Source organism: Bison bison, unplaced genomic scaffold (genome assembly GCF_000754665.1).
Source record: "Bison bison bison isolate TAMUID 2011002044 unplaced genomic scaffold, Bison_UMD1.0 scf7180017864453, whole genome shotgun sequence".
Lineage (NCBI taxonomy): Eukaryota > Metazoa > Chordata > Mammalia > Artiodactyla > Bovidae > Bison > Bison bison.
Window position 1 is genome coordinate 2,638,490 of NW_011495015.1, and position 22,430 is coordinate 2,660,919.

Below are 22,430 nucleotides of genomic sequence, written 5' to 3' on the forward strand. Positions count from 1 at the left end.
AACATGTTTGAGGGTCTCCATGTAATAGAATAAATCTTTTTTGGATAAATCTTCATGGTTCCTATTTATTTCAGTGTGTCAGTAATACATAATTAAAAATCTAAGGTTAATTAGCATATTAGCCTTTTCTACTAAAATTACAAAGGACTTATCTCTGACTACTCCCAATTTACATGCAATTTTTCTATAGTGTTTATCACTTTTTGAAGCCCACCATGGATGCTATTTTAATACAATGTTTATATTTTCACATTTGTCAACTTCTTTGCTCCCTTTCAAACAATTTTAGAACTTTTGTCTAGCTCATCTTTTAATTTTTCACAATCATCAAATATATTCTTCAGGAATTTCTTAAGGTTCTGCTGGTGGCAAGCTCTCAGAATTATTTGCTGAAAACATATTTAGACAGTTCTATTGGGTGCGTATTTCTAGAGTGACGTTTACTCTATGGCTTCCATTTTAACAGCATAAGTCTTTATATGACCAGTAGACATGTGGGGATAGGAGAGGAAGATGCCTTCAAAGGTGGACGGGCTGGACAGCTGTGCTGTTGGATCTGGACGTTGTAGATTCCCAGGTTTGGAGTGTGAACATGTGAATATGTGAGTTTGGGATCTGCCTCTGGCTTTGAACCGAGTGTGTGATGTGGGGCAAGTTACTTGGTCATGAAAAAGACAAACAACCCAATTTACCAATAAAAATGGGCAGTGCACTTGAACAGACATTTCTCTAATGCCCATCATCATTAGTCATTAGGAAAATGCAAACCACAGCCACAGTAAGATACCATCTCATACCCCCTGGGATGGTTATAATTAGAGAAAAAAGCCAGAAAATAACACTGCGACCTTAGTATCTGCATCTCTCTTTATCTACATACTGATTTCAGGAACATGGCTGAGGGTTATTTTGAGAATCTGTGGAATGAGCGCTGACTCAGGCATTTTATACAGTCACATGTCAGAACAAAAACCAGGTGCAAAAAAACCCCCAAAACAACAACAACCCAAGGTGCATTTACATTAAAATAGAATGAGAAATGGAGAGGATAAACTGGAGGTATATTTAAAGCAATTTGGGCTGTAAGTTGATCAATTTTTAAGCCAGATGATGGCTACGTGAAGATTCATTGTACAATTCTGTCGATTTTTGTTCATATTTGAAGTTTTCTATGTCAAGATTAAAAAAAAAAATCTCACCAAGAGATATATTATCATTTGACTGTAGAATCTGGTCAGTAAAAACAGAGATATTTCTCCACAAATTATTTTGCAGAAATCAGTAGGTTAAGCCATAGGTTAGGGAGAAGAACTTCTAATCTTCGTTTGCCTTACAAAATGAACATTACGGAAATTAAAGCTTCTAAAGCCCAAGGCCATAAAAGAGCTGAAGATGCAAAAAAACAACAGAAAAGCCAACAAAGAAACAAAAAAAAAGGGTGCATTTAAAGTTATTTACTGATGGTCACTTGCTGGCTGAGCAAAGGGGGCATACCTGGCCCCTTCAGTCACTGCCCGTTCCTCTTGACCAAGTATCAGTTTCTTCTTTTTCTTCTTCCTCACTGTCAAGCTTCCTTCCCTTTTCTCTGAATACAAATGTCTACTGTTCCTCCTGCTGCCGTGACGACACTCTTCCCCTCCTCGTGAGAACCCCTCCACCTCCTGAGCCTCTGCGTCGAGTCCCTTTCTGGGACCTTGAGCGCTGCCCCCCACGAAGCTTTGCCTGCTGCTTGCCCCGTCCCTTGGCGTGTGCGTGCCATTCTCCTGATGGACGGGCTGAAGATTTCAGTGACTTCAGTCAAGGTTACCGGGGACACAAGTAAACATCGGATCTCATCAATCACTACGCTTCCAGCTCACGGGAAGAGAGGTGTCTCCATTGTGTACTTAACGGCTTGTTACTTATTCACAAGGAAAAAATAACCCGAGTCCATCTTTGTGCAGACACACACAGTCTCTCCACTGCGACCCTGAAACAAAGGAGTGACACTCTTTGCTTCCGCCGGACACACAGGCCTGTGCCACCTGCTCTGAAACGTCCAGAACCAGTTCTGATGACAATGGCTACTGTGGATGAATCTGGTGCCCCAGCATTGCAGATGCATGTGCTTTCAGAAAGAAATCTTCCTCTCCCCTCAGTGCCCAACAGAGACATTCAAGGCTGGGCAAGTTCCCAGGTACAACTCACTGGCCTTTTCTCGACTCTAGAGCCCCTGTGATGACTTATCTCAAGTTCCCCTGGGAGGAAGGAACGAGGCTGTCGTGCTTATTGCTCTTTCCTTAGGGTCCATGGAGTACCCAGCACAGAGCATGGGCTCATAAATACATGAATGAATGAGTACTTCTGTATGCATTGCTATAAACCATATTATTTACTATTAAAGTGTTATATTAAGAGTGTGGACTCTTTGCCACCCCATGGACTGTAGCCTGCCAGGCTCCTCTGTCCATGGAATTCTCCAGGCAAGAATACTGGAGTGGGTAGCCATTCCCTTCTCCAGAGAATCTTCCCCACCCAGGGATCGAACCTGGGTCTCTTGCATTGCAGGTGGATTCTTTACCATCTGAACCACCAGGGAAGCCCCATAAAAATATTAAGTACTATTAATAGATAATACTTGTAGGAGTCTCTTTCTTGACATCTTTTGGAGATTATCTGTAGAAGCTTGAAAGAACACTGCCTCTAGTTCTTCCTGATTTATTATAAAGGGGGGCATCTTTTGCGAGGGCTTCTTTAGAGTGAGCGTGAGGGTCCCCCGGTCTCCAGAATGCTGCCGGGCAGTGCTGCAGAAGCTGGTTCCAACCGCTGAGCCTGTGGCTCCTTGGAGTCCCCCTGCTCCCAACACTTTCCCTCCAATCTCAACCCAATCCATCATTTGGAGCCTGAGTGCAATTCTGGCTTCCACCAACGGTTCTCAACTCTGGCTGCATATTATAATCACTGTGCAGCTTTACAAAATTCTGATGACCTAACCCAAGAGTTTCTGGGTTTACTGGCCTGGGAGGGTTGGTCTCGTGGGGAAGGACCACAGAGAGTCAGCATCCAGGCATTTGGCTACATCTCTGACCTGTCAGGTGGTCTTGTTCAGAGGTGGAACACCCAAGATCTGTGGCTTTTGAATCTACTGAACAGTCTAACCCTCATATAAGTTCTTCGAATCAAGAAGTCCCAATTCTTTCTGATTTAGAAGGAACTTGACTCATAAGAGGGGGCTCCTCTGGTGGTTCAGACAGTAACGAATCCACCTGCAATGCAGGAGACCTGGGTTTGATCCCTGGGTCAGGAAGATTCCCTGGAGAAGGGAATGGCAACCCACTCCAGTATTCTTGCCTGGAGAATTCCATGGACAGGGTAGCCCGGAGGCTATGATCCACGGGGTTGCAAAGAGTCGGACATGATCAAGTGACTAACGCTTTCACTTTCACTCATAAGATATCATCTAGGAACATGGCTGCACCATTTTACTGAGAGGAAAAGCAGTAGTCAAGGTGACACAGGTTTTTTACGATGTTTACTTAACTACTTTCGGGGTATCTTTAAAGCAAAGGGCGTGATCCATGGAGAGGTCACTGGTGACTGCTCTCGGGGTGGACAAACAGCTAAATTCCTATGACAAGGAATCCAAAACAGCAGGCAAAGGATGACATAAACCCTGTCCCTCCGGCATCAACAGCTGGGATGACAACCCTGGGAGGTATCTGGTTTCTGCAGTTGCTGGCTGGGTAGGGGCCCATGATCAGTGTGGCTATGCTTTTACAGACGTTGGTACAATAGGCGGGAAGGTTATTCTCAGCAGCTGTCCTAGGGGGACCAAAGCGTTTGAAAGTAAGGTCTTGAAATTTCAATAGCATCAGGCCGGCACTACATCCCATTTCCCTGATGACCATCGGCACACATAGACCTCTCTTGGCAGAGAAGGAGACATGCAGATGGGTGATTCTTACACCACCCAGCCCCCAGGGGAGCAGCAACAAGAAGGGGCAGAAAGAATGAGAGCAGAATAAAAACAATGAAAAGCCATGAGTGAAAGACATCCAAGGATGGCTCTATTGTGTGAGACTATTTCTCCGGCTCATGGGCAGTGAGAGATATTAAAAATTACAATGTCAAGGTCTTGATAGATGCCTCTGCCCTCTCCCTTTCACATTCTCATTTCTATGCAGTATGTTTCCTGCATTAATTAGAGCCACAGGAAGTCAAGGTCCTTGGAGCTCACAGTGACGCACGAGAGTTTTTGGAAGGGAAGAAAGAGTTCAGATATGCCCCAGTATTCCACTGTAAACAGGATAAAACCTAACTTCTTTTGAGCTCTTCCTATTTCTCAGGTCTCCTTTGAGTGTCTTACAAGATATATTATGTCATTAATTTAAAAATCACTGCCCTACTTAATAGGCACTACTAATCCCCCACTTGGGTGGCTCAGCTAGTAAAGAACCTGCCTGCAATGCGGGAGACCAGGGTTCGATCCCTGGGTTGGGAAGATCCCCTGGAGAAGGGAATGGCTACCCATTCCAGTATTCTGGCCTGGAATATTCCATGGGCTATATAGTCCATGGGGTTGCAAAGAGTTGGACATGACTGAGCGACTTTCACTTCACATTCCCCCACTTTACTGGAAGGACACTGAGGCAGAGAGAAGTCGGCAGAGTTGTCCACGGGGCTGAGCCTGAGGTCTGGCCCCACCAGTCACAACGCTGCCAGGTAAGCATCCACGGGCATGACAGGTGCACGTGTACAAGTCACCACGATCCCAGCAAGAATAAAAAAGAAGGAACCCACCGTCAACCACCTTTTAAACGCATTTTTTATGACATCAATGTTCTTTCAAGAGTCCCATGATCCCACTGCTACAGAATAAAGTCCAAGTTCATGAGCACGGCCCCTCCCAAGTTCAGGTTCATGAGCACTGCCCTCCTTGGCAGTCCCAACCTCCCCTATACCCAAGCGTTTCTAGAACCCAGCACATCCTGGTTTACTCCCTCCATCCCCCACCATCCCAGTCCAAGCCACGTGCCCCGAATGACGAACCCAGCCTCACACTCGGCCCCCCTCACTCTGTTCTCTCCATCTCAGCCACAGCTCACCTCTGCAAAGTGTCATTTTCCTGCTTAAAAACCTTCCAAGGGGTTTCCACTGAGTAAATCCCAGATTCTTGAATAAGGCAGACTGGTCCGCCAGTTCTGTGCCTGGACCAGGTCTTCACTCTTGGCTTTGGCTGTTGCAGGTGCTGTGTCCTTGGGACCCCCTGCAGGATCCCCCACCAGGACCCCTCTGAACTTGCTTCACTCATTCACCTCCTTCCCAGCTCCTGAGGGAGATCTGAGGGTGTGACCTGTATCCACAGGTGAGCCTGCTGCATGCCAGGATCCTGGGATGGTGAGGGTGCCATGGTGAATGATGGCAACACAGCCCCTGCTTCACAGAAGCTTGAGACTCTACCAGGTGCAGATAAGGCAAGAACACGCCACGTGTGCACATAAAGTGTGGTGAGGTCAGCAACCCTGGACTCCTAACTTTCAACGGAGATGTGCACACCTCTGCAGACATGCGGATATTTTCCAGGGGGGATGTGGATAGTTTCCAAAATAGTATTAATAATTTCTATACACTCAGTGGCTTTATGGACTCTGCCTATACTGATCTTTACGAGAAGGAGTCTAGGAACAGGGATCTTTCTCAAACATGACAAAGCCCTCACTCGTCTCCACTATTACTACGGGGCACTGCCCAGGTGAAGAGACCTGCAAGTGTGAGACTGAGGGATGGACAGAAACACGGACTACAGAAACCCACAACGCTCCCGCCTTCTCTTATGAAACGTATCTCTGTGAAGGACAAAATCTGGTGTTAAAAATGGGATATTTTGGTTCATGCTGAGATGTTCTGAATTCACAGTATCCAAAGTGGCAGAGCCTGGGAACATTTATTCTTTTAACTGCAGCTGGGCTGTTCTGTGGGACCCCTGAAGTTTTCCTGGATACAACCCATGGATGAAAGTTTCATGTGTTTTCTTTCAGATTTGGCATGCTTTAATCTTTAAGGTGATTAAAGTCTATTTATTGTACTATCATAAAATATTTATTCTCATTTCTTCCATCCTCATTTTACCTTAGAAAATAATTTAATATTGTCTATCTCCTATTAACAAGTAAACTTACATAAACTTATGATGAAAATTTTAGATAGCAACTTAAAATGTTCAAAGTGGGTACATAATTTTTTCAAACTTCTTTTGGGGATTCACAAGCAAAACCATTTGAAGACCATTGTCAGCCTGTGACGTATTTATGCCTGCGTGCATGCATGCTAACTTGCTTTAGTCATGTCCAACTGTTCATGACTCTATGGACTGTAGCCCAACAGGCTTCTCCATCCATGAGATTCTCTAGGCAAGAATACTGGGTTGCCATGCAACCCCCTCCAGGGGATCTTCCCACCCAGAGATTGAGTCCAAGTCTCTTATGTCTCCTGCATTGGCAGGTGGGTTTTTTTTTTTACCACTGCTGCTGCTGCTGCTGCTAAGTCGCTTCAGTTGTGTCCAACTCTGTGCGACCCCATAGACGGCAGCTCACCAGGCTCCCCCATTCCTGGGATTCTCCAGGCAAGAACACTGGAGTGGGTTGCCATTTCCTTCAATGCATGAAAGTGAAAAGTGAAAGTGAAGTCGCTCAGTTGTGTCTGACTCATAGCGACCTCATGGACTGCAGCCCATCAGGCTCCTCCGTCCATGGGATTTTCCAGGCAAGAGTACTGGAGTGGGGTGCCATCGCCTTCTCCCACTAGCACCATCTTTATCACTAGTGCCACCTGGAAGCCAGTATTTATGTCTACAGTAGTCAAAGTCAGGAGGAAGTTGTATTTCTTCTTGCAATATTGTTTTTCCTGCAGTGCTGAACTGTAGAGTGGATGTGACTTTGCCGGGGGGAATATGGGGGGCAGGCCCTGGGGTGGAATGTCCAGTACGGGTGACTCAGTGCCGCCTGATGGGGGAGGGGACACACATGGAGCCATCTTCAGAGAGAATGCAAAAATTTTACAAAAAATTTGGGTTCAGATTTCATGAGTAGTAGAAAAACACAACTAGGAAGAAATCTCTTAGATGGAAAGCCTGCCTTCCAGGAAGAATGCAGAGGAGGAAGTGTCTGGTTGTCTCAGGCTGACGTGTGATGAGGTGTCCACAACCATGAGGAAGAAAGAGGGAGGAAGGGAAGAAGGAAGAGGGGGAAGGAAGAGGGCCCAGAGGAGGGGACCCAGTGGGCTGGAAAGCTGAGCCAAGTATCCAAAGGCCAAGTCCAGAGGAGCCTCTGAGCTCCCCGAAGGTGCAGATGGATGAGTGTCCAGAAAGGACGGGTCTAGCCTACTGAACAAAAGCTCCCAGGAAACAGGAAAACACTGACTATGAACAGTAAACAACAGTAAAGAGACATCTGGGCAGAGAGTCCTGGAACCCCAGGGCTCACAGCATGTGGCTCCCAGCGGTGATTCCGGGACAAGAAGGTCACACGGGCTGGGCAGGCGGTAGGGTCCCCTCTGGCCTCCCCAGTGCCACTTGCCAGGCTCCAGGTGTGGAGCAGGGTCTCGGGCCTGATCTGGGTGGGCTCAGGAACTGGTGGGTCATGGACGAGCTGACCTTTGAGTCAGACTGTGGATGACGGGGGCTGCCCTTAGAGGGCAGTTCTGGATAAAACCGAGCAGGAGTCTAGCACAAGACTTGTGGTGTCAGCAAAGAGGCCAAGGGCTCTGGGCGCTGGCCGGGCATGGCCCACGTCAGGCTCTGGGGCTTCTGGCTCACTCCATCGGAGGAGAAGGCCCCGATGGTGGGACACCGAATGGAAAACAGGGGTCTAGGATTTATGCATTCATTTTCAAGCTCTTACTCATAAATAAAACTGGCCCTAAATTTCTGATCCATTATTGTTCACTGCTGCTGGAGATAATCTACATAAAGTATTATGAAGTCAGTTACTCAACGTTTGGAGCATTAGACGTCCCTTCAGCGGCTTCTGAGTAAGTTTTTATTACAAAACTTTACATGCTTTTTCACTATGATGCTTCCGTAACACTTACATTTATAATTTTACATTTAGTAGCCTTTCATTTTTGCAGTAGTGAAATGTAAAAGTTAAAATATGCCACCATGCTTTACGGACTGAATCTGGTACGTCGCAAAAGGCATAAGGGCGACACAGAAAACAGTCGGCTTTCACATTAATAATTAATAAACCTTAACAACACTTATTTGATAGGTGCATTGGCTTTCCCCTGAAGCTAGATAAGCAAAAACCATGGAATTTTTATGAATAATTTTTGGTTTCAGCTGCAGAAAAAGAGAAGCAAAGCTGAGATGGCTGGTTGCATGGGATTCAATCTGTTTATTTTCCTGAATTGTTAAGAGCATCCCTGTCCCCCGATTATCATTTAAAAGGAACAACAAAAATCAACTAAGGATTTTGAAGCAAACACAGAATTATTCTATGATGGGGAAAACATGAGAATACATTATGTAAATCTCAACTCAAAAATATAACTGGCAGCGTTTTCTAAGGGCAACTCTTATGTGAAACACCCTTCATGTCCAGAATTATAGAATAAGGATGTTCACCAGTCTACTAGAAATTTTACTTAGTGACCAGTCCAGTGGAATTTCAATTTGAATGTAGTAAAAAGAAGAGAAATTTGGCATTGGCGCTATTATGAAATATGCCTTGCTAAGAAGTAGTGTCAAACGTGATGACTAAATTAATGATGTCAAATAGTGCTTTTTTCCTTTCTTTTCCTTCCTCCCTCTTTTCCTTTCTTTTTTGTTACTATCTTTCCTATATTTACGTGGCTGTCACACAATAACAAATCCCTTTTTACACAGCCCAAGTCTTTCTTTTTTTAATTTTCTACTTGTTTTCCTTTCTTTTCCTTTTTAAGTTGAAGCACAGTTGATTGGTGAGCAGGAACTTGCTGATCACCCTGTTTCTCCTGAATTGGCTCACAAGGTACGTGTACTCCTCTCACATCTGAGAAAACTCGGCATCTACCGTGTGTGCTGCTTCCGCCCTCTGGGACATACCATTCTCACAGATGGTACACTGCACTCAAACCACGCCTTAAAATTCTTTCAGACTGAAACAAGAAAGTGTGCCAATATGAGCTGCGCAAATATCCGTGGGTTTCTCTAGATAACTAGTCATGGGATGTCGGTTTTCAGGTGCAGCACAAGAACATAAGAAATCCTGATTGGACCCCAAAAGATCATGTCAGACTTACTTATGAGAAAACTGGTATAAACCAAACACTAATGGACAGGTTACATATAAAATCTAAAAGAGCCTGGAAATCTTTGTAGTGTCTGTCATAACCCTTCAATCTCTGGCTCTTTTCTGGTTAATACTCTGACTCTCATCTTATTCACTTATTCAGCTAGAAGTAATTATGAAATATTTAAGAACAACAGAGAATAATATAGTAGGCATTATTTAATATGGGGCTTCTCTGATGGCTCAGAAGGTAAAGAATCTGCCTGCAATGCAGGAGACCTGGGTTCGATCCCTGGGTCTGGAAGATCCCCTGAAGAAGGGAATGGCTACCCACTCCAGTATTCTTGCCTGGAGAATCCCATGGACAGAGGAGCCTGGTAGGCTACAGTCCATGGGGTTGCAGAGTCGGACACAACTGAGCAACTAATACTAGCACACTAGCATGAATAAAGATATGTTAAATAATACCTACTATATTCCAAAGAGATGCCAGGAACTTCCTATTTAATTCTAATCGTCACCTTACCATTTTTCATCTTTGTGTTGTCTAGTATCTTAGTTCCAATATGAGTTCATCCTACCTTGATTAGTCATTATTATAGTTTCTTTTCTGTTATAATTTTCTAATAGCTTTCATAATTTTTATTGTGGTTTTCCTTAATTTATTTTTATAAGGACAAAGTTCATGCATTTCCATACCACTTTTAACTATGTCTCAAGTCAACAGCAAAAACAGATAAAGAAGCACATTTCCAAAAAAAGTAAACTTAAAATGAGTCATGTATTCTGAATACCCTCTTTCTTTCTCTTATCCACTACTTTAAGACCTTGAAACAAAAATAAATGAAAATAGTGGCTTTGAGACCAAAGTTTGAAATGATATTTTTAGAAGTTTTCTTTTTTCTTAAACAAAAGCAATGGGTTAAAACTAATTTGTATGAGACATTTCAAAGGAAAAAATCTACAAGACCATCCTTAAATTATTTCTGATACACAAATAGTCCTAACCATTTAGATACACTCAAGTGTTAATAAAATCCTGAATAAAGGCTAAAAAATAAAAAGTCATATTAGAAATAACATTGGTGCTCCCATAGCACATCTGCCATGTGATGATTTAAATTGCTAGCAGGGTTTTGTTAAAACCAACAAACATATTTTTAATTATAAAACACTGACATACTCAAAATTAAGAGATTCTTCAATGTGGTACCAATGTTCTCAACGTTAAGAAAACTTACAACAAAATCTCTGTTAGAAAAGAAAAGCAGAATAAAATTAGTCTCTGTGTTGCTAGAAAATCTGTTTTGGAAACTTGCTAATAAGTTATTGGAAAAATTGTTACTATCCCTTTCACTTTCCTCTGTGCGAACAGGGGGGCTTGGGGTGTGGGGTCAGGGTGGGGTCACCTGCAAGGACTCAAAGCCACAATTACCTCCTAGTGTAATGTTTGCATTTGATTATTTGCATGTAAATGTTTTGTTGGGTTTTTTATTTTAAAGAACATATTAACCATGATAATGTTATTCCACTTTAAAAAGAACACTAATTTTAAAAATCACTGTACACACATCAATGATGGACTCCATGGTCTTTCTCTTAAGCTAATGTGCAGGGATCAAGGAACCCCCACCTTTCCTGGGCCTCCACTATGTGATGCTGATCCCAGTGGCCTGGAGCAAGAATTCCTCTTTCTCCAGCCCTACTCTGTCTCCCAGCTTCCTGGTGCAGATTGGCCACTTTGAGGCATCTGGTCAGCCAAACAGAAGCTGGAGTCTGCCTTGCCGGCTCCACCCAACACAGGCTGCAGAAACAGGCCTAGAGCACAGGTCTTCCCTACGTCTTCCTCTAACTCCCGCTCTGCTTCTCTGTCATCTGTTCTCTTTCCCAGATCACTGCTCAGCTCCATTTTCTTCTCTAGTGGTTTCTTGGCTTCCAAAGCTTCTCTCTAAAGTATCCTGTGTGACTCTTAGATCAGAAATTGGTTTGGATGAAGCCTGTTGGAGAGGGACTTGTTCAGTTTGGAATTAAGCTGTTTCACTTACCTGTAACCTGACCCTAAGGATGCTTCAGAGAGGCCTGCAGGACCCCACGCTGGTGTCCTTTGTTGCAATCAGAAATGGTCAATGTCTGCAAGACTTCAAAAACCAAAGGAAAATGTGCTTTCTGCAGTGGATGACAGCTTATTGTCTTTGCAACCCACATCTGTTTAAAAGTCAATAACAGTGACGATCGTTTTTGTACCCTGGAGGGGAATGTGGAATGCTGGTGAAAACCTAAGTGGTTCCCTTTGGAACATCCTGGAAGAAGCACGAACAGGTGTAGGATGTATTAGCTTTTACGAAGACGACGTGAGCATACGCTACACTTGGGTTAAAGCCTGGCTGCCTATGTGCTTTGAGAGCTGTGTCTTTGGAATCAATGGAATGATGACAGGAGTTTCAGCTAATACCTGGCAGAGCTGCTGCTGGCAGAGCTGGTGTCTGAGCTCCAACAGTGTAACTTCAGTGTCTACTCTCTAACTAACCATTCTGCTCCACCATCTCTGGGAGGGGTAAAATCCATGTCCTGGTTACTGACATAAAACATGTTTGTATATGAAGGAATCTTAGGGCCAAATGAAATCCATAGAATTAAAAAATTGGATTGTGACCATGTTGCAAAAACAAAGGAATATTTGCAAACAAAAACCAGTAACAGGGTGACTCCTGCCAGGACTAGAATGTTCCAAGGCATTTCTGAAACCCCCTTTGCTTAAGTGAACTGTTGAAGTGAAAGTGAAGTGGAAGTGTTAGTCGCTTAGTCCTGTCTGACTGTTTGCAATCCCATGGACTCCTCTGTCCATGGGATTTCCCAGGTAAGAATACTGGAGTGGGTGGGTAGCCATTCCCTTCTCCAGAGGATCTTCCAGACCCAGGAGTTGAACCCATGTCTCCTGCATTCCCAGGAGCCACCTGGGAAGCTGCATCTTTCAAGGGTGGTTGTTAACTATTTTTTTGCCACAGGTTTCACTTTGAACTGAAACTGGATTTTGTTCCTTTTGGACTAAACCTAGCCCTCCTCCAGAATCACACATTCCCAGCAGTTACATAAACATTTCCATCTTGCAGTGGTACCACTGTGAACAGGAATGCAAGTCTGGGTGTGTGGTCAGTTGTGTCTGAGACTTTGTGACCCCATGGAGTGCAGCCTGCCAGGCTCCTCTGTCCATGGGATTTTTCCAGGCAAGAATACTCGAGTGGGTTACCATTTCCTACTCCAGGGGATCTTCCAGGCCCAGGGATAGAATCTGTACCTTCCTGCATCTCTTGCATTGGCAGGTGGATTCTTTACCACTGTGCCAACCTGGGAAGCCCTACCACTGTGAAAGAATGCAAAAGCTGCTATTGTTCTTGACATGGAAACTGAAGGATACAGCAGATTAGTCAGATCTGAGTGGCGGCAAAGATGAGGCCTCCGAAGAAGAACTCGTGCTAGAGGAGAACGGACAGGTGGTTGGCAGAGAAGGGCAAGAGCCCACGCTCAGGTACAGAAACGCACTCCTGGGGATCTGCTGGTCCCTGATTCCCGCAGCAAGCTGGATGGAAACACCACTCGAAGAGCTGGGAAGAGGCAGCCGAGAAAGTGTCTGCAGCCTCGGGAGGGAGGAACATGACAGATGCTCACAGCACAAGAGTCTCCTGCAGGCTGAGTCGCAGAACATCCATCAGGCCTGTCTCCAAAGAGAAGCCTTGTGTACTCATTCTGAGTGCTTGTTCACGCTCCAAAGAGGGGCACAGAGAGAAGCAATCAAGGAGAAAAGAAAGAATGGCAGCGTTCAGCGTGGAGGGGCTGGGTGACCCAAAGGACCCGCCTGCCTTCTGTCAAGGAGAAGCAAGACGAAGGGAAAAACTTCCCTGCACATGCTTCAGGGGCCACTGTCGGAGACATTAAGGCTTTCGTTAGTCACTCTCTTCTTTAATTAAGCTTTTCTCAGTGCACAAGTGGGATCCTCTTTTATTTGAGACAAAAGAGAATAAATCTAATAAATGAACAAAGTAGAGGTAAGTTGACTCCCTAGACAGAGCAGAGTGAAGGCAGTCTCGAGCTTTCAATGGTATTGGGAAGTTTCCAGGAGTATCCTTTTGAGTGAGAAGGGGAGAAAGAGAGCTCGCAATGGCTAGACACTTCCTCAAGTCTGCTGCCTTGAGAGACTCATCCAAAACCACCCTGATGGGCAATAAAGGATCCTGGTCCCGAGACTCAGGAAGAGTGATTCTTGGGCTGAATCAGGGCTCACTTCTCCACCCGCTCAACAGTTTAGGGCTGGGAGAGAAAAAAAGCTGAAGTCCTGCCCAAATCTGACACTGCAGCAAACCTGTTACCAAACAGGTCGGTAACAGCTAGCTGCCACGTTGTCTAATTCCTGAGTCATGCTCTGTCCCCGACTCCACACTTGGCAGGCCCTTGGTAGATGCACAGAAATATTGGTTCAGTTTTCAATGGACTGGGCCTGAAAGCAACAGCTTGGCTCTGCAAAAGTGGGTGAAGGTGGGGGAATGCCAGTCCTTGGAGAAAAACACCTGGGCACTAGTCACTGCTCCATTCTTTCAGGGCTGAACCTGGGAGAATGATGAGACCTTCTATCTCTTCCTCACTGTTGACTGAGGCACCTTAGGAGGCCAGGAACCCAGGCTGTTCCTCCTAAGATGAACCCGGCATAAGCCCTATTCGAGTACGAATGCTCACCTGTGTAGTCACAAAGCATATGTGACTCATTTGAGCTGACATGGATGAGAGTCACTTAAAGCTGTTTGTGCTTTAAGTTCCAACTGCTTTGATGACAAAAGAAGGGAGTTGGACTTGAAGATTTTTAAAGTTTTTACCAGCTCTAAAAGGTGCTATAATTTTTCTACTTTAAATGAGGAACATTTCTGGGAACTTCCTGGTAGTCCAGTGGTTAAGAATCCACCTTGCAATGCAGGGAACACGGGTTTAATCCCTGGTCGGGGAACTAAGATCTCACATGATGGAGGGAAACCAAGCCCTCTTGCTACAGCTACTGAGCCCGCGTACCACATCTAGAGAGTCTGTGTGCTGCAACGGAGATCCCACGTGCCAAAACCAAGATCTGGTGCAGTCAAATAAATAAATATTAAACAACAAAACAGAACGCTTCTAAATTACTCTGAAAGATTCAAAAAACATTTGGTTCAAGGATCCAGAACCTGCAGGACATCATCTGTCTTCCAGTTATTCTGTATCAACTTAGGTTCCCTTCCTGGAGGGATGTGTTTCTGCCATAGCACCTAGGACAACACGGTGGATGGTATCTAACATGGTCTAATTTCGGTTTCATCCTTTTATTCGCAAGCCGGCTTTAAATGTTCTCCCTTCTAACGACTGAGTTTAAGAAGAGCACGGGGCTGAGCAATGTCTGTGATCAGACCTTTGAGCATATTGGCCAGTAGCTTTGAAATTAACCTGGTGAAGAAAAATTATTGTTTCAGAGGAAGTTTGTGGATAAGCTGTTCCTTGCGCCTATTCATTTTGCCTTGAAGATCTGCAGATGGAGAGTAAGAGGCAGGTGAGCCCGACGTGGAGGGCATGGCCCTGGGTGTCAGGGATACTGACACCTCCTCAGAGATCTGCATATAAGTCACACTTCCTCACGGTCTTCCTCCTGAAGTTTGCAGACCAGAGAATATTCCACTTTACTGACCAATACTTGTAAACCAATCTTCAGTAGGATATGATAAGCGAATCCAAATGTAACCTACAACCCTTGACAATGGGGTAACAGCTCAGCAGGAAGAACAATAGCAGCTAATGGAAAATCTGTGCCTGAGGAGCGTGCAGAGCTGGTGCTTGGAGGGATAAAAACAAAAGATGTTTACTGAAGGCTTAGCTTTGGATATAAAAAAGTGTTTCAGTTCTATTGAGAAATAATTTCAAGTGTTCATCTCCACCTGGAGGCCAGAACCCAGGAGACAAAAGCTCTTTACAGAGCGTGGGACTTGCGTTGACCCTCTGACAAGTCTTGACCTGCTGAGCAAAGCAGTGTTCTGTTCTAAGCAATGGTACTTACTGCTTCAGATGCCTGGGAAAACATAACCCATAGTCATCTTTCTGAAAACCCTTATTAACAATGTTCATACCACACAGGGTATGTGGATGAAATTCAGAAGAAAAACAGATGAAGAGTAAACAGAATGAAAAGTTTCAACAGCAGCAAAGTTTCAACTGTTCTACAGTAGTGGAGGACCTGGAGGTATTTTCACTGTAAACTTTCATGACCCACATTTTTGTTATTTTCCTTTTCTTTATTTTTTAAAAAGCCTTATTTATTTATTTTTTGGCTGTGCTGGGTCTTTGTTGTTGCATATTGGCTTTCCCTGGTTGCGGCAAGTAGGGGCTGCTCTTCGTTGCAGTGGGGAGGCTTCTTATGTCAGTAGCTTCTATTATTGTGGAGCACAGGCTTTAGGGCACGTGGGCTTCAGGAGTGGTGGCACACGGGCTTAGTCGCTCCAAGACAGCTGGGATTTCCCTGGATCAGGGATCGAACCCGAGTCCCCTGCATTGCATGGCGGATTCTTAACCACTGGACCTCCAGGGAAGCCCCTATTATTTTCATGTGAAAGTCTGCCCTTAGCTCAAAGTCTTGGGAGAAAATCTGTCTCAGGTTTCTCCAAGTTAGTAACAGATTATAATTATGGACAAATAAGACTGACCATCTAAGGTATAGATGGAGGTGAGCACCAACAGAGTCAGAGGGGAGCTAAACAGTGGCTTTGACAAGATGGACTGTCTCCAAAAACAGTGTCTCAATTTACTGACACGTCGAAAGAAAAAGTGTCCACCAGAATAGGAGTTGACCAGTCCTTAACTTAGAGCGGAATCACATATACCGAAGACAAATATCCACCTGTGTCAGTAGACACGTCACCAGCCAGCAGGAGGCGTCCTGTGGCCTGGGTGGAATATTCCAGTCCTGACTGGTGTCGGGCACATGGCCGGCAGCCCCCCGTTTGCTCGTCTGTTCTTCCCTTCATTCCCTCCCTGGCTGCTGCCAACCCACTGGTCATCTGCTTTGTTCCCGCCCTCCACCAGGCCATGGGCAGATACATGCCTGTGGACCAGTGGATGAACTCTGTGGTTCTTCTTCAGATGCAAGCCAGGAAGTGGCCTTCTGCCGAAGCATCTGCCTCTCTGGCTGGCCTGAGACGCAGACTGCCCTTGACAAGCGGTTCTGTCTGATGGACAGTAAGTATCTGGTATCGCGTTTTCTCTATCAGTTCCTACGTCTATGCCAGTATGACTTGGTGCCTGAAACTCTGAACTCTGAGTGTTCAGAGTCTCCGAGTAGGAAAGATGAATGTCTTTCTAACCCTAGATTGTGAAAATCCATACAGTTAGGCTCCCGACAGCTACTTCATTATTTCTTCTTTGCTGAATTGTGCTAATTCGACAGGGTTGGCCCCCTGACTGGAATTCTGAACTTGGCCTTGATCTGGCCATGTCGAGTCTCTTTGCCACCAGCAGCATCAGCTCCTTGGACCAGCTAAGCCCTGGACCAGCAGGTCTTCCAGACAGGTGTCCAGAGGCCCACTTGGGAACAAGGCAATTTCAAATACTCAGAGTCATATTTCAGGACGTTTAAGACCATTTTAATTAAAAGGTGTTTTCAGATATGAACATATCATAGAAAATTTGCTTTTAGAGAACTGCTACATAGAAAGGGCTTCCCTAGTGGCTTAGATGGTAAAGAATTTGACCGCAGTGCGGGAGACCTGGGTTCATTCCCTGGGTCTGATCCTTGGGTTGGCAAGATTCTCTGGAGAAGGGAATGGCAACCGACTTCAGTATTCTTGCCTGGAGAACTCCATAGACAGAGGAGACTGGCAGGCTATAGTCCATGGGGTCACAAAGAGTTGGACATGACTGGTTACTTAGAAGGAAAGGGTTGGATCCTAGATTCATTTCATAAAAGATTCATCACGTGACTTTGAGGGGTGACCTTCATGAGGCCCACGTAAGCGGCAGCACACAGTGCCCAGTGGGGATCACACATTATCCAGACATAGAGAGACATACACGGCACAGGCACTCAGCTATGCATTAGCTCTGTATTCAACCCCTGCTTCTCTCCATGGGCCTCAAGTCTTTTATTTATGAAATGAGACAAGTAATATCTTAAATGGTCAAAGGATGGAAATTACATTAACTTAGTTACAGCACAAAGCCTAGTCCATAAATGGCACTTGATATTGACTGAGCGAATGGACAAAGAAAAAAGCTGTGTTTCAGGAAGAATAGTATTGTATCAACCCTAACTACTGAAACATAAAGGAAATATACTGATTACATTTTCTTAAATGAGAAGGAATCATGCTTAAAAATGAACAGTTTTGAAACCAGAACATATTGTATTTAATATTAGAAAACATATTTTAGTCATATGCAACCTGGATTGTTGAATAAAATAAAAACTACAGCTATATTACTGTCATTACTGTTGTCTGAACTATTCATCTCTACCCCAAATTTTCTTATGGTTACTCCCTGCTTTCTTTGTTTCCAGGTTTTTCTTTCCAGGATAACTCCACACTAACTAATCTTCTTAAAGCACTGTTCTTACCACCACACAGCTTAGAAACACCCTTCCTTTTCCCTCCCTGAGTCTCTGCCATTCATTAAACAAAGCTCCTTGTTCAAAGCCTTTTAATCAGTGTCGTCACTTCACCTGTTGGTTCTTTGTTCGTAGCACCCCCAACCCCCCAATTCAAGGGTTTTAATCTGGGGGGCATAGAATTTTTCAGGCTGGATTGTAGAAAGTCAGAGCATGCCTAAACTTCCATGTAAAGCTGTGTGTCTGTGTGAACTTTTCCTGAGTGGTGATCCATTTCAACCAGCAACTAAGACCACCCCAGGTGCCACGTCCCTCTCAGCCGTCTCCTTCGGGCCCCCACTCCTCTTGGATCTCGGGTGTCCTCCCACTCGGCCTACCCTCTGGACTAACACCTGTCTCCCTATCCACCCGTCCCCATTCCTCCGAGACCCTGGCCAAGTGCAGGTGCCCCACCCCTAAACTGCAACGTGAACCCCAGATTTTGTGATGCAGGAGGATCCTCTGGATCCCCCCATGTTTCCATGCATCTCCAGCCCACAGAGGAACCTGGATGTGAGTCAGAGGGAGCGGACAGCCGTGTCCACCACAGACTTACAGCCATTTCTTTGGTAAGTACCTTGCACCGCCTTTCCTGAGTTCTCTGAAGCAGGACCCTTGAGTCAGTTTGAAAAATAAACCTAAATAATAGTAAAGAGAACCTTTTTCCAGGTGGCTTAGACGATAAGGAGGCCCAGTAACGTGGGAGGCCCAGGTTTGATCACTGGGTTGGGAAGATCCCCTGGAGGAGGGCATGGCAACCCACTCCAGTATTCTTGCCTGGAGAATCCCACGGACAGAGGAGCCTGGTGGGCTACAGTCTGTGGGGTCGTGAAGAGTGGACACAACTGAGTGACTAACCCTTTCCCTTTCCTTTCTCCATCACCCCGAGTTCATGATTGGTTGTGGAGGAGCAGTTCTGATATGCACAGCTTCCTCCAGCTCACGGCCTGTGTGGTGGTCTCTTCCGTGGTCTCTATGGGGCATCTTCTGATTGATTATGATCCATTCTGGGTGACTCCACCCACCTGAGTGAGTACTGCGTCTCTTTGTGAACCAGCTTTTGAACCCCCAGCTCTACCCTGGCTCTGAGTGTGGACTGCTGCTGCTGCTGCTGTGTCGCTTCAGTCGTGTCCGACTTTGTGCGACCCCATAGACGGCAGCCCACCAGGCTCCCCCGTCCCTGAGATTCTCCAGGCAAGAATTCTGGAGTGGGTTGCCATTTCCTTCTCCAATGCATGAAAGTGAAAAGTGAAAGTGAAGTCGCTCAGTCGTGTCTGACTCTTTGCGACCCCATGGACTGCAGCCTACCAGGCTCCTCTGTCTGTGGGATTTTCCAGGCAAGCGTACTGGAGTGGGGTGCCACTGCCTTCTCCGTGAGTGTGGACAGGCAGCTACAAACATGAGTTTCTGTCCTTTGACCCCTGTGTGGCAGGTCCTTAGTCCTAAGTTTATAACTGTATTAATATCTGGCCAGGCAGATGTGATGCAGTGAACATCGGGGCATCAATGTATTAGCTGCCAGATGAAGAACAATTAAAGGGCGGGGAGACGGGAAGAACACACTCAAAAAAGCCACCACTCTGGCTTGAATGTGGTCCCTTCAATCTGCAGAAACATTACTGTTATCACCAAAGGTCAGAGTCAGTTACTCGTAGAAAAATCAATAAAGTGGAGGGAGGGGGAGAGGCTGAAGGGATACGGTCATGACATGCCCTCTGCATTGAGGGGACCTGCTAGGAATCTATGTATTTCCAACTCTTGGGAATAGAACTGGTTGTCAGGAAAATGGACCATTCGTGTAGTTTCCAGGGTTCCTGCTGTGAACAGATTTTTAAAGACTCGTCTCAGTGCAAAGTAGAGAGGCAAAAAGAGCAAGGAGGGATTTAAACATGGCATCTGCCTGTTAGTCTTCATCACTCCATTTGTTGAATTTAGAATCAGGCTGTTCGTGATTCTGTTGGCCACCCACGAACATGTTCCATCTTGTCCCGGTCGATTACTGCAGATGAGCAGAAATCTTTATCACCGGCTACCCGAGGCCACCAGTTACACTGTGCCTGTGGTGCACTGGAGAAAAGACATTCTGACTTTTTAATCCGAACATCATGGTCTGAAGGTATCACTCGTAACAGGACGGGTACTATCTGGACTGAACGTTAGATTAAAAATCAGCTCATTTCCTCCTCTTCTGCACCAGCAACAGCGATGCAAGAACTGCCAGGTTTTAAAGTCCAGCCTGTGGCCCACCAGTCACCGAGGAAAGGGCCATGCTCTGTAGGGTGTGGGGGGGCCCTTCTCCACTAAAGGGCACCGTGGGGGTCTCCTTCAAACTGAGGACATCTGCCATTTCTCATCTGTCTGCAAATATATCTGTTCATTAATACTTGATAGGGTGAAGGCTGCCAACGATGGCTGCAGAGCAAATAAGTATCATTCAAACTACTTCTAATGGGGCCAGAAAGTGACTTCTGTTATGGCATTTTTTTCTTCCAGAGGTGACCTCCCCTTGGGGACAGAGGGGCAGAGAGGATGAACGAGGGAGGGGCCCCACATAGGACTTTGGGGTCTTCAATCTGTACTTCCATTGGCTATTTGTTCACATGAATCTACAGCCCTCAACTGTGGACATTTAAGTCAGATTTAATTTTCTGGTTATACTTTCTATGAGAACGTGGGCTGCTAGACAAGAACTCAGAAGTGTTTTGTATATTTTGCAACAAAATGTTCATGTAAATTTGTAAAAACTGCAAATGTCCGATAATCATCCCATGTATAAATCAGAGCTGTTATGACCTGACTTGGGAACATTCTGGCAGCCTGGAGGACAGGTATGAAGCCCCAGTATCGGTCCACTCTGTGTGGAAGCTCCCAGGGCTGGACTCGGGTCCAGACATCCTCACTCTGTCCCAGATGTGAGACAAACCAAGTACGTGCTTTCTGGAGCCCTTAGCATTTCCTACCAAGGGCCGGGCTTCTGCCAGGCTCACAGTGGGCACTGTCTGTGCGGTTCTCCTTCCGACCATGGAGGGAGGCACTGCTGCTTTCATTCCGGAAGGACGCACACTGGACCAAGTGCAGCATCTGGACGTGATGACACAGCACTGGACTCTGAGAGTGGTGCCCCCCAGGATTTTGCTGTGGCCGTGGGGATCAGGAAGATAATTCCGGCCACACCCAGAGACTGTCTGCCCCAGAGCTCTGCTGCCTGACACCTCCAATGGGGAAGAGCCAACTGCAGCTGTTTAAACTTGAAATCCAGTCCCTCTTTTCAGTAGATACACTCTGAGTATCAGTGGCCATGGATAACTAGAGGTCACCATACCGGATGACACAGAGAAGATTTCCACCAGAGCAAAGAGCTCTGCCAGACACTGCTGCTCTAGGCGCCGGGACTCTGGTGTCTGGCTACGACCACCTCTTCTCCCTCCTGACTCGCCACCGACCTTGGCCTCAATCCTTCAGCGCCTCCCCATTCCTCAGGGCCCAGTGGACACTCAAGCCTCCCTGTCTCCAATTTGAGACTTTACACACATGATTTCTTGGTATCCTTGACTTTTTCTCACGCACCCCCCTGCCAACTCCTAACTGGTGGCAGGTTGTATCCGTTTGGTTTCCCCATGCCTGTTTCTGGGATATGATGTGTTACCGAAACAATGATTAAGTGATACAACACAGAGAACTCACATTTCACTCGTCCCTATCGCTTCAACCCGAGTGGGTGTCTCTGTTTCCCAGCACTTCCTCTGTTCACCTGTACTGACTCAGCAACCTCTTCTTGAAAGCCTCAGTCTCTCATGATCCTCACTCTCCACAGATGACCCGCCCCATCACTGGTGGGGAAGACGGTACCGAAACCACGCCATGTAAATGTGTGCAACTGAACCGCTTTGCTGTACAGCAGAAATTACCACAGCACTGGACGTCAACTGTTCTTGAATTAAATAAGTTAAAAAAATCACGCCATGAACTTCCCCGACACATTCCTCTGGCCGTCCATTTCCTTTAGCCACGGTGAGACACCAACTGTCTTCTACCCAGGAGCATGGACTTGCTGCTTTCAGATTGTTGCTCGTGATGTCTCTGCCAGTCACACCTTCCCTGCCCAGGCTTACCTCTGCCACAAGGCTGCTTCTGAACCATCCCACCTGAAAGCAACCTCTTTCTTGTCTGAGTTTCTGAATTTCCTTAACACCTTATCTGTACCTCTCACAAAAGGTGTTTTTAAAATAATAAAATTAATGTTTATTATAATATTTACATTACTGTTTATTATATATTTTCCTTAACACCTTATCTGTACCTCTCACAAAAGGTGTTTTTAAAATAATAATATTAATGTTTATTATAATATTTACATCAATGTTTATTATATTATATTTATATATCAATATAAATTTAGTAGATATTAACTTTATAGATTTAATATATTTATTTTATATTGCTATATTAATATAAATATGTATTTATGTAATATCTATTATATTAGTCATATTTATAATCATATACCAATCATATATTTTATATTAATCATATAA

The 22,430-nt window shown here is 45.3% G+C and overlaps 1 protein-coding gene across 1 annotated transcript in view; it reads right to left on the reverse strand.

Annotated features, from left to right (window-relative positions):
* The window catches only part of PTPRM (protein tyrosine phosphatase, receptor type, M), a gene marked incomplete at its 5' end in the record, with an annotated part of 499,416 nt that overhangs the window by 44,941 nt on the left and 432,045 nt on the right, over positions 1-22,430 (reverse strand). The gene's annotated exons all lie outside the window — the stretch shown is intronic.